We start from the raw sequence: 9,815 nt of genomic DNA, 5'->3' as shown, positions 1-9,815 counted from the left end.
GTCTCTGCTAATCTGTGATGCTATTAAAGTCATCAGGATTGTATAGATCAATATGCAAATTTATGCAACAACTAATGCGTAACTTAGCATTTTACTTTTGAGCCAAAAGACAACACATGATTACTTACAGTTGAATATATGTCCCCCAGAAACTTTCAGTTGCTGAAAAAAAACCTCTCTGCAGCTCATCTGGTGTAGCCCTTGTCTCTCTTGCTGTTTTGCCACCAAGAGAAGGCAGAAGGAATGTTACCGAAAGGGCTGAACATCTTGGAGTGGGCCCTAAAAAAATAAAGCATAAAAGAGAGGTGTACAAACTGCTAGCATATGGAAGCCAAGAAGGGAAACTTTAAGCTGAAGACACTGAGCATAATCATTTTTAAATGGCACTGTGTGAGTGGGAAATGTTTTTCTAACCAGTCCTTAGAGAGTTGAGTTCTACACTAAAGAAGGAAGAATCAATAAGCTTAAATGACCTGAAAAGAAAGCAAATGCATGACAACATTCATCCACAGCATAGAATTAATGAACAAAGCAGCCCAAGTTTGCTACATGGACCTAAGGATTTATATGATTAGAGTTTTCATCAAAGTAAATTCCTTCTATTTCCTATTTGCTTATTACACAATAAATCAAGAAATTTAAAGGAGCTAGATAGTTTGAGAACCTCATCATTCAAAACAGTATCGAAAAGATTTTATTCCCAATATTCTGCTCTTACCCTTTAAGGACAGTCAAGGTCATTTCTCACTGCTAGGGCAGCCACATTCTGCAAGGACAGATGCTTAGGCTAATGATTCAGGGACTGTGTTTTGTCAATTAGCCTCAAATTCACCATGTTTAAAACAATTCCCCAAGGAAGCCTGACTATCCAAGCACCATGCCCCAAACTTCTAAGAGAAGAAACGAAGTGAAGTCACTCAGTCATATCCAGCTCTTTGCGACCCCATAGACTGTAGCCCACCATACTCCTCTGTTGATGGAATTTTCCAAGCAAGAGTACTGGAGTGGGTTGCCATTTCCTTCTCCAGGGGATCTTCCCGACCCAGGGATTAAACCCAGGTCTCCTGCATTGCAGGCGGATTCTTTACCAGCTGAGCCACAAGGGAAGCCCAAGAATACTGGAGTGGGTAGCCTATCCCTTCTCCAGCAGATCTTCCCAACTCAGGAATCGAACTAGGGAAGTCCCTCATAGCTAATGGGCACCTAAGAGCTGCCCATTGGCGCAGGCGGAGGCTGCGTGATCAGGAGCAGGCAGTAAATGAGATGAGACGTGAAAGGCAGCTTAGCCTCTGATCTGAGTTTATCTAGAGATGTTTCCCCATGCTGTAGGGTCTGTGACACATCCAGCTTCTTTTCTTCTCTGTCTCCTTTTCTCTCCTTAGGTTGACTTGGTTCTAGAATCTCATTTGTCAGGGCTTTTTACACTTCTACAACATGTCAGTATCCCTCTGGGTCATATGTAACAAAAGCCAACTATATTGGCTTAACCAAATCAGCTTTATAAGCTGAACTGAAAGTCTAAGTATCAGCAGACTAGGGCAGAAACTTAAAGTCATCAAGGGCCCAGGCTCCTGGTTTTTTGCTCCTCTGTCCTTACTGTGGGTTCTCATCCCAAGGGTTGCAGGATGCATACCCCACATACAGAAATGTATCTACATCCCAAGCTGGAAGAAAATGGAAGGGAAGAAGGGAAAGGGCATAGCCCAGCTGAAACTACCTTTCTTATCAGATTAAACAAAAACTTCCCTCGAGGTCCTTCCCTGTAGACTTTGATTACACCACCAAGCCTGGGTCACATGGTCACTCTTAGCTGAAGAGACCCCTAAAGAGGTGACGATTTTTAACGAGGCACATTATCCTTCTAAATAAATTTACATTTCTCTTTGTAGAAAAGAAGGAATGAATTTGGGCAAGCAAGTAATTAATCAAGAATATACAAGGTGTTGCACCAAACAGAGGTTAAGACCATCACATTACTTACTGTATAAACACTATGGGAAGCTCGGTAAAGGTCAGGGATATCCTAAGACCTGACACTATTTACAGTAGGAGTCTGCAAGGTCAAAACTATTTTCCACATGAAAAGATGTTTGACACCATTGTCACTCAGTTCAGTTCAGTTCAGTCGCTCAGTCGTGTCCGACTCTTTGTGACCCCATGAATCGCACCACGCCAGGCCTCCCTGTCCATCACCAACTCCCGGAGTTCACTCAGACTCACGTCCATTGAGTCAGTGATGCCATCCAGCCATCTCATCCTCTGTCATCCCCTTCTCCTCCTGCCCCCAATCCCTCTCAGCATCAGAGTCTTTTCCAGTGAGTCAACTCTTCACATGAAGTGGCCAAAGTACTGGAGTTTCAGCTTTAGCATCATTCCTTCCAAAGAAATCCCAGGGCTGATCTCCTTCAGAATGGACTGGTTGGATCTCCTTGCAGTCCAAGGGACTCTCAAGAGTCTTCTCCAACACCACAGTTCAAAAACATCAATTCTTCGGCGCTCAGCCTTCTTCACAGTCCAACTCTCACATCCATACATGACCACTGGAAAAACCATAGCCTTGACTAGACGGAACTTTGTTGGCAAAGTAATGTCTCTGCTTTTCAATATGCTATCTAGGTTGGTCATAACTTTTCTTCCAAGATTAAGCGTCTTTTAATTTCATGGCTGCAGTCACCATCTGCAGTGATTTTGGAGCCCAAAAAAATAAAGTCTGACACTGTTTCCACTGTTACCCCATCCATTTCCCATGAAGTGATGGGACCAGATGCCATGATCTTCGTTTTCTGAATGTTGAGTTTTAAGCCAACTTTTTCACTCTCCTCTTTCACCTTCATCAAGAGGCTTTTTAGTTCCTCTTCAGTTTCAGGCATAAGGGTGGTGTCATCTGCATATCTGAGGTTATTGATATTTCTCCTGGAAATCTTGATTCCAGCTTGTGCTTCTTCCAGCCCAGCATTTCTTATGATGTACTCTGCATATAAGTCAAATAAGCAGGGTGACAATATACAGCCTTGACGTACTCCATTTCCTATTTGGAACCAGTCTGTTGTTCCATGTCCAGTTCTAACTGTTGCTTCCTGACCTGCATACAAATTTCTCAAGAGGCAGGTCACCACTGTCACTAGGGAAATGCAAATCAAAACCACAATAAGGGACTTCCCTGGTGGGCCAGTGGTTAAATCTGTGCTTCCACTGCAGTGGGAATTGATCCCTGGTCAGAGACCCCACATGTGGCACAGCCAAGAAATTTTTTGTAAAGAAAAGAAAAAATGTAAAAGTTTGGGACTTCCCTGGTGAGCCAGGGGCTGCAGTTCCAATGGGGGCGGGGGGCTGGGTTTGATCCTTGGTCATGAAACAAGTCCTTGACACTACCCCTCACCCCAGCAACACGTCCTCTGCCTGCCTTTGCCTGTGGAAAACTTGAGTCAAAGAAAAAGTTTAATCAGAGAAATGAGAACATACAAAAGCAAAGGAAAACAGACAAAGACCAAATAATAATAATGTAGTCATTAAGCATAGTTCTTTAGTTCTATCTCAAGAACTATAGATAATAATCTGAGGCATATACTGTGAGCGGTCTTATAGATACTAAAGATTCCCTGATGGCTCAGACGGTAAAGAATCTGTGAATCTGCCTGCAATGTGGGAGACCTAGGATCAATCCCTGGATCAGGAAAAATCCCCTGGAGAAGGGAATGGCTACCACACCAGTATTCTTGCCTGGAGAATCCCATGGATATAGGAGCCTAGCAGGCTACAGTCCGTGGGGTTGCAAAGAGTCAGACATGACTGAGCAACTAATAAACACATTCACTTTCTTCGGGTGGGAGTCGTTAACTACATGATGACCAGACTGTACCATGACATAAGCTGCTATAATTCTGAGAACTGGCCTCAAAGAATTGGGGACAAATGGACCCTGAAACTGAAGATTAACTGTACCTGAAACAACCAAGATGACTCTGGTCAACCACCATTGACCAATTTGAAGATGACTGTCAGAGTTGACTATACTGTTTCTGCAGGTAGCCCTGTCCTTCTGTCTATAAAAACTCTTGCCCCACTGGTTGTCAGGGGCGGGGTGGTGGTGGGGGGAAGTCAGCCTTTGGACAGATGTCTGCACCCTCCCCCAACAGTTGCGGGTTTCTGAAATAAAGCAAACTTTCCTTTCCACAAAACTGGCTTATTTATTGGCTTGTGAGCGGAAACCAGTCAGACCCCACACTCCTTTAGGTAACAGTCAGGGAACTAGATCCTGCAAGCCCCAGCAAAAGATGCTGGGTGCCGCAACGAAGGCTTTTAAGGCTCCTCTATAATTTTTAAGGTCCTGAGACCAAAAAGTTTAAGCATCACATCTGTAGATTGTGCCTTGGGCAAAGTACCACTTAATGAAGATTGAGTTGAAATGAAGGTCTGAGAGAGGAGGTCTAATTTCAAGCAGACCCTGAAACCTGAGAAGGACTCCGTAGGGAAGCGTATAGTAGGGGGAGGGGCAGATATTTCAACCTGAGACAACCATCTGAATCTGTATGCTCAATTTTTTGTCCCACCAAATACACCAGACAAATAATATTTATAAATGTGAGGCACTCCACTTTTTTCCTTCAGAAAACTGAGAGCAACATCGTCATAAGTTCAGTTCAGTTCAGTCGCTCAGTCGTGTCCGACTCTTTGCGACCCCATGAATCGCAGCATGCCAGGCCTCCCTGTCAAATTCTCTTTAGTTTTTTTTTTTTTAATAAGTCACTGACAAATATCAGTAATTGAAATCTTACCAATGACTCTCTGTTGATTACAGTAAAAAAATTTTAAAAGCCTCCTTTCAGTTGCTCTGGTCTCTTTAAATACCACGTGGGCTGCTTGCGGCACCTGCTTTACCTTGAAAGTCTCGCCTTTATAAACAGCACTTCTGTGAGACTCAGTTTCCTTACCTGTCAAATGATAGCAGTGAACCAAGCTCTGATGTTCTGCGGGTTCTAAATTTAAAACTGGAATTGTCATGGCAAAGCCCATTAACAATTCCTAGGAAATTAAAATAGAACCTGGGTAACAGAGTCTAATTTTTTTTTTTTTTTCTTCTCATTTCCCTTGTGCTTAGTGAGTTTCACTGGCTCACAGGGTGCCATGGGCAGAGGTCCCACATCCGGCACTTGGGACCTGAATTCCTCGTGCTGACTGTCAGCAACGGAAACCTCACCTCAAGAGCCGCGCACGACACTGGGACTCAAGATGGCGGCAGCGGGCCGTGTGCAGACACGCTGCACACACCTCAGTACAAGATGGTGGCAGCGGGCCGTGTGCAGAGACGCCCTGCACCCTGACCTGGACCTAGGGCAGGAGCAGCACAGCTGCAGCCCCCTCCCCACTAAAGAGATCCCAACAAAACAGCCCCGCCCACCGCCTACGGGAAGAGCATTTGCTCTGAGCTCGCACGTCTCCGATCTTTGATGAAAGAATAAAGATCAAAGACCTTTGCTTCTGAACTAAACCCGGTCTCATTCTGTTGGCACAAATGACACTGGGCAGGAGGACCCTAGCTGGGACCCGACTAGAAAGGGTCAGTAACAGAATGAATGTCACCCGCCCTGAAATGGGCCCAGAGGGGTTAAAAAAGCAGTGCCTGCCCCTTGGCTGCTAGGGTGTGTACACCTGTTAGACTCCTGCTAGCTTCAGGAGCATATAGCGTCTGCAGCCACACCGGGCCTCACATTTGGCTCAATGCTCCACTGCTGCAGTCTTAAAATCCTAACAGTTTTTGAACAAAGGACCCTGAATTTTCCTTTTGCATTGAGCCCCACAAATTACACAGCTGGTCCTGCTATAGGTTGTTATAGAAGAGTGATAAAGGACCCAGATGCAGAGTAAACACGTCTGGCCCCAATCCCTGGTCTATTGTTGACTAGCTGAGTAATTTTTCATACATGATTCTATATCTAAACTTCAGTTTTACCACGGGTAAAGTGATACCAAGGGCTTCCCAGGTGACTCAGCGGTTAAAAAAAAAAAAATCCACCTGCCAATGCAGGAGATGCAGATTCCATTCTTCTGTCAGGAAGATCATCTGGAGGAGGAAATGGCAAACTGCTCTAGTATTCTTAACTGGAAAGTTCCATGGACAGAGGAGCCTGGCAGGCCACAGTCCATGGGGTTGCAAAAGAGTTGGACATGACTGAGTGACTAAACAGCAAAAAGTGATACCAACATCACAGAGTAGTCGGAAGAATCCAATAAGGTAATGCATTAAAAAAGACTTAGTGCAACACTCAAAATACCAGGAAATACACACAAATATTAGCAATTGTGATTTGCTATGTTTCATTTGTTAAATTCATTCAACAAAATATTTATTGAGGACCTACTATGTCCCAGACTATCCTGGGCACTTGAGCTATGCCTGAAAATAAAATAGAAAAAGAGTCTCATCTTCCTAGAGCTTGTGTTTTTCAGGGTAAGGGAGGAGTTTCACAATGAGTATAACCGATGCTATAGTAAGTTAGAGGCTTCCAGTGGTTCAGTGGTAAAGAACCCGCCTGTCAATGCAGGAGACACCGGAGACATAGGTTCGATCCCTGGGTGGGGAAGATCCCCTGGAGAAGGGAATAGCTACCAACTCCAGTTATTCCCTCCCTAGTGGCTCAGATGGTAAAGCATCTGCCTGCAATGCAGGAGACCTGGGTTCAATCCCTGGGTCAGAAAGATTCCCTGGAAAAGGAAATGGCAACCCACTCCAGTACTCTTGCCTGGAAAATTCCATGAACGGAGGACCCTGGTAGGCTACAGTCCATGGGGTCGCAAAGAGTCAGACATGACTGAGCGACTTCACTTCACTTCACCAACTTCAGTATTTTGCTAGGAAAAATCCCATGGACAGAGGCATCTAGAGGGCTACAGTCCATGGGGTCTCAAAGAGTTGGACATAACTGAGTGAGCCCATGTGTACACATAGTAGGTCAGAAGGAGGGAAGAGCTATGGATATAAGAAAAAACACAGCAAGATAAACAGGCCAGGGAAGATAGGGAGGGTTGTAGCATTAAGTGGGAAGTTCCAGTGAAAAGACAAGATTTGAACAGACTTGAAGGAGCTAAAAGAGTGCACTAAGTGGATATCTAGGGGAAAATATTCTAGGTGGTGTTTCCCAATTAATGAGGGGAAGGAGCATGCTTAAAGGCAGTTGTTCAGTTGCTCAGTCGTGTCCAGCTCGTTCTGACCCCATGGACTGTAGCCCGCCAGGCTTCCCTGTCCTTCACCATGTCCTGAAGCTTGCTCAAACTCATGTCCATCAAGTCAGTGATGCCATCCAACCATCTCATCCTCTGTCATCCCCTTCTCCTCCTGCCTTCAATCTTTCATCAAGGTCTTTTCCAATGAATTGGCTCTTCCCGCCAGGTGGCCAAAGTATTAGCCTTAAAGGCAGAGCCTGTGCTAAAGTTAGGTCCATCCCAGCAAAAGACAAGAGAAGTCTAGAACTATCTACCAGCAGTACTCCTCCACAGCAGTGAGGAAATACTGTATAATCTGTAATTGCTAAAACGTTTTTACATGGTTGGGGGTTGCAACTCCCAAGTATTTGCATGAATTTATCTGATAGCACCCAGTTAGTGAAATCTCTCATTTTCTTAAAGTTTCACTTTGAGGCGTAAAGACAGAGACAGAAAAATTCTTACAGATATTATTCAGATAACCAAGAGAACAGTTTCTTGTGAATCAAACAGTCCAATTAATTGAGCCAGGATGGATTGTAGAAGAGCAGCCAAGGAGAGAGGACCAAGATAAGAACCTGGACTGAGGTGTTCTTCTCAGCCACACCTGGGAAAGGCTTTCACCTTGTTGATGGTGGAGGGTGGTTTATAATGATCAGGGCCGCTCTGTGTCTATCCTATGTGGATATGGTGGGTTTTGCATTGTAAACAATTCAGGAATTTCTGTGACATTATTTTGGGAATCTGCTCCGATCAAGGTATAGTTAAAATCTGAACCAAATGACCCAAACTGGCAATTACCACCCCAATTCTGGTATCTAGGCTGGATGTTCTATAAAGCAGCATTTATAGAATGTATCCAAAACAAGCTACAATTCCTATTCCAGAAGGCCAAGTGGCAAGAAAGAGAAGAGGGGAGGAGGGAGGGGGAAAGGAAGGGGAGAGAAAAAAAGAAAGAAAAGAGACACATACAGTGATGAAATACTATTTACACCACTTGACACTTTTGTGTGGCCTCAGGGAAACGTCTAACTTTAAGATAAAAGAGATGCCCGTGGGCAAATTGTCAATCATGAATTGTTTAAAATATAACTTCAAATCCCCAATATAATGAAGTCGATTTTGAATCTTTTGCTGAACAAAAGTAAAAGAAACCATGAAGTGAATGTTATTTAACATTCTAAAGGCAATATCCTTGTAACTGGGATAATTAGATGTTCACAACAGAAATTTCAACCCAGCATGCTGATTCAGTCTCCACAGTAAAATCTCAGTAATTTAAATCCTGCTAAGACACACAAGAACTGAACTGAACTTTACCTTGGTACCGTCTATGAGGAAACAGATTGCTTAGCCAAATTAAATATGAATAAGGATTTAGATGGGCTACTTAATTTATCAAGACAGCAAAACACTCCTTAGCAGCACTATTTGCCTTCAATGTACTAATTACAGTAAAAATTGAAAATGGTGTTAGTGTATATTACTGGCTTAAACTTCACCTATTTTTTTTTTTAATTTTTATTTTATATTAGAGTATAGGTCTTCCCTGGTGGTTCAGAGGGTAAAGAATCTGCCTGCAATGCAGGAGACCCAGGTTCAATCCTTGGGATGGGAAGGTCTCCTGGAAAAGGCAATGGCAACCCACTCCAGTATTCTTGCCTGGAGAATTCCATGGACAGAGGAGCCTGGTGGGCTGTAGTCTGTGGAATCTCAAAGAGTCCGACATGACTGAGCAACTAACACAAAGGTTCATAGTTGATTCACAATGTTGTGTTAGTTTCAGATGTACATTTACATGTATCCTTTTCCCATACGGATTATTACAGACTATTGAGTAGAGTTCCCTGTGCTGTATAGCAAGTCCTTGTTAATTATCTGTTTTATTTATGGTGGTGTGTATGTTAATCCCAACCTCCTAATTTACCCCTCCCCCTAACCTTTCCCCTTTGGCAACCTTAAATGTGTTTTCTAAGTCTGTGAGTCTATTTCTGTTTTGTAAATAACTTCATTTGTGTCATTTTTTCGACTCCGCATATAAGTGATAGCATATGATATTTGTTTTTCTCTGACTTCACGTAGGATGATAATCTGCAGGTCCACACATGTTGTTGCAAACAACACTATTTTGGTTTTTTATGGCTGAGTAATATTCCATTGTGTGTATGTACCACATCCTGTACGTACCTTTGTATGTGTGTGCCATCCCTTTGTTAGTGGACATTCAGGTTGCTTTCATGTCTTGTAAATAGTGCTACAATGAACACTGGGGTGCATGTATCTTTTTGAACTATGTTTTTTTCCAGATATATACCCAGGAGTGGGATTGCTGGTTCACATGATAGCTCTATTTTTAGATTTTAAGGAAACCTCCATACTGTGCTCCATAGTAGCTGCACGGGTTTACATTCCCACCAACAGCGTGGGAAGCTTCCCTTTTCTCCACACCCTCTCCAGTATTTACTATTTATAGACTTTTTGATGATAATCATTCTTACCGGTGTGAGGTGATACCTCGTTGTAGTTTTGATTTGCAGTTCTATAACAGTTAACAGTGTTGAGCATTCTCCATGAACTTTTTGGTTATCTGTTTGCCTTCTTTGGAGAAACATCTG

General features: G+C 43.3%; 1 long non-coding RNA gene across 2 annotated transcripts in view; it reads right to left on the bottom strand.

The window, feature by feature from the left end:
* The window catches only part of LOC139179077 (uncharacterized), a 32,049-nt gene extending 26,826 nt beyond the window's left edge, over positions 1 to 5,223 (bottom strand). For both annotated transcript variants that reach the window (XR_011563477.1, XR_011563479.1), the window contains exons 1-2: positions 4,932 to 5,223; positions 129 to 279 (exon numbers count right to left, since the gene is read on the bottom strand). This is a non-coding gene — a long non-coding RNA (uncharacterized lncRNA). The remainder of the gene's footprint in view (positions 1 to 128; positions 280 to 4,931) is intronic.
* Between the last annotated feature and the right edge of the window lie 4,592 nt (positions 5,224 to 9,815).

The sequence above is a fragment of the Bos indicus genome, chromosome 23 (genome assembly GCF_029378745.1).
Source record: "Bos indicus isolate NIAB-ARS_2022 breed Sahiwal x Tharparkar chromosome 23, NIAB-ARS_B.indTharparkar_mat_pri_1.0, whole genome shotgun sequence".
Taxonomy (NCBI): Eukaryota; Metazoa; Chordata; class Mammalia; order Artiodactyla; family Bovidae; genus Bos; species Bos indicus.
This window is presented reverse-complemented; position numbering and strand designations above follow the sequence as displayed.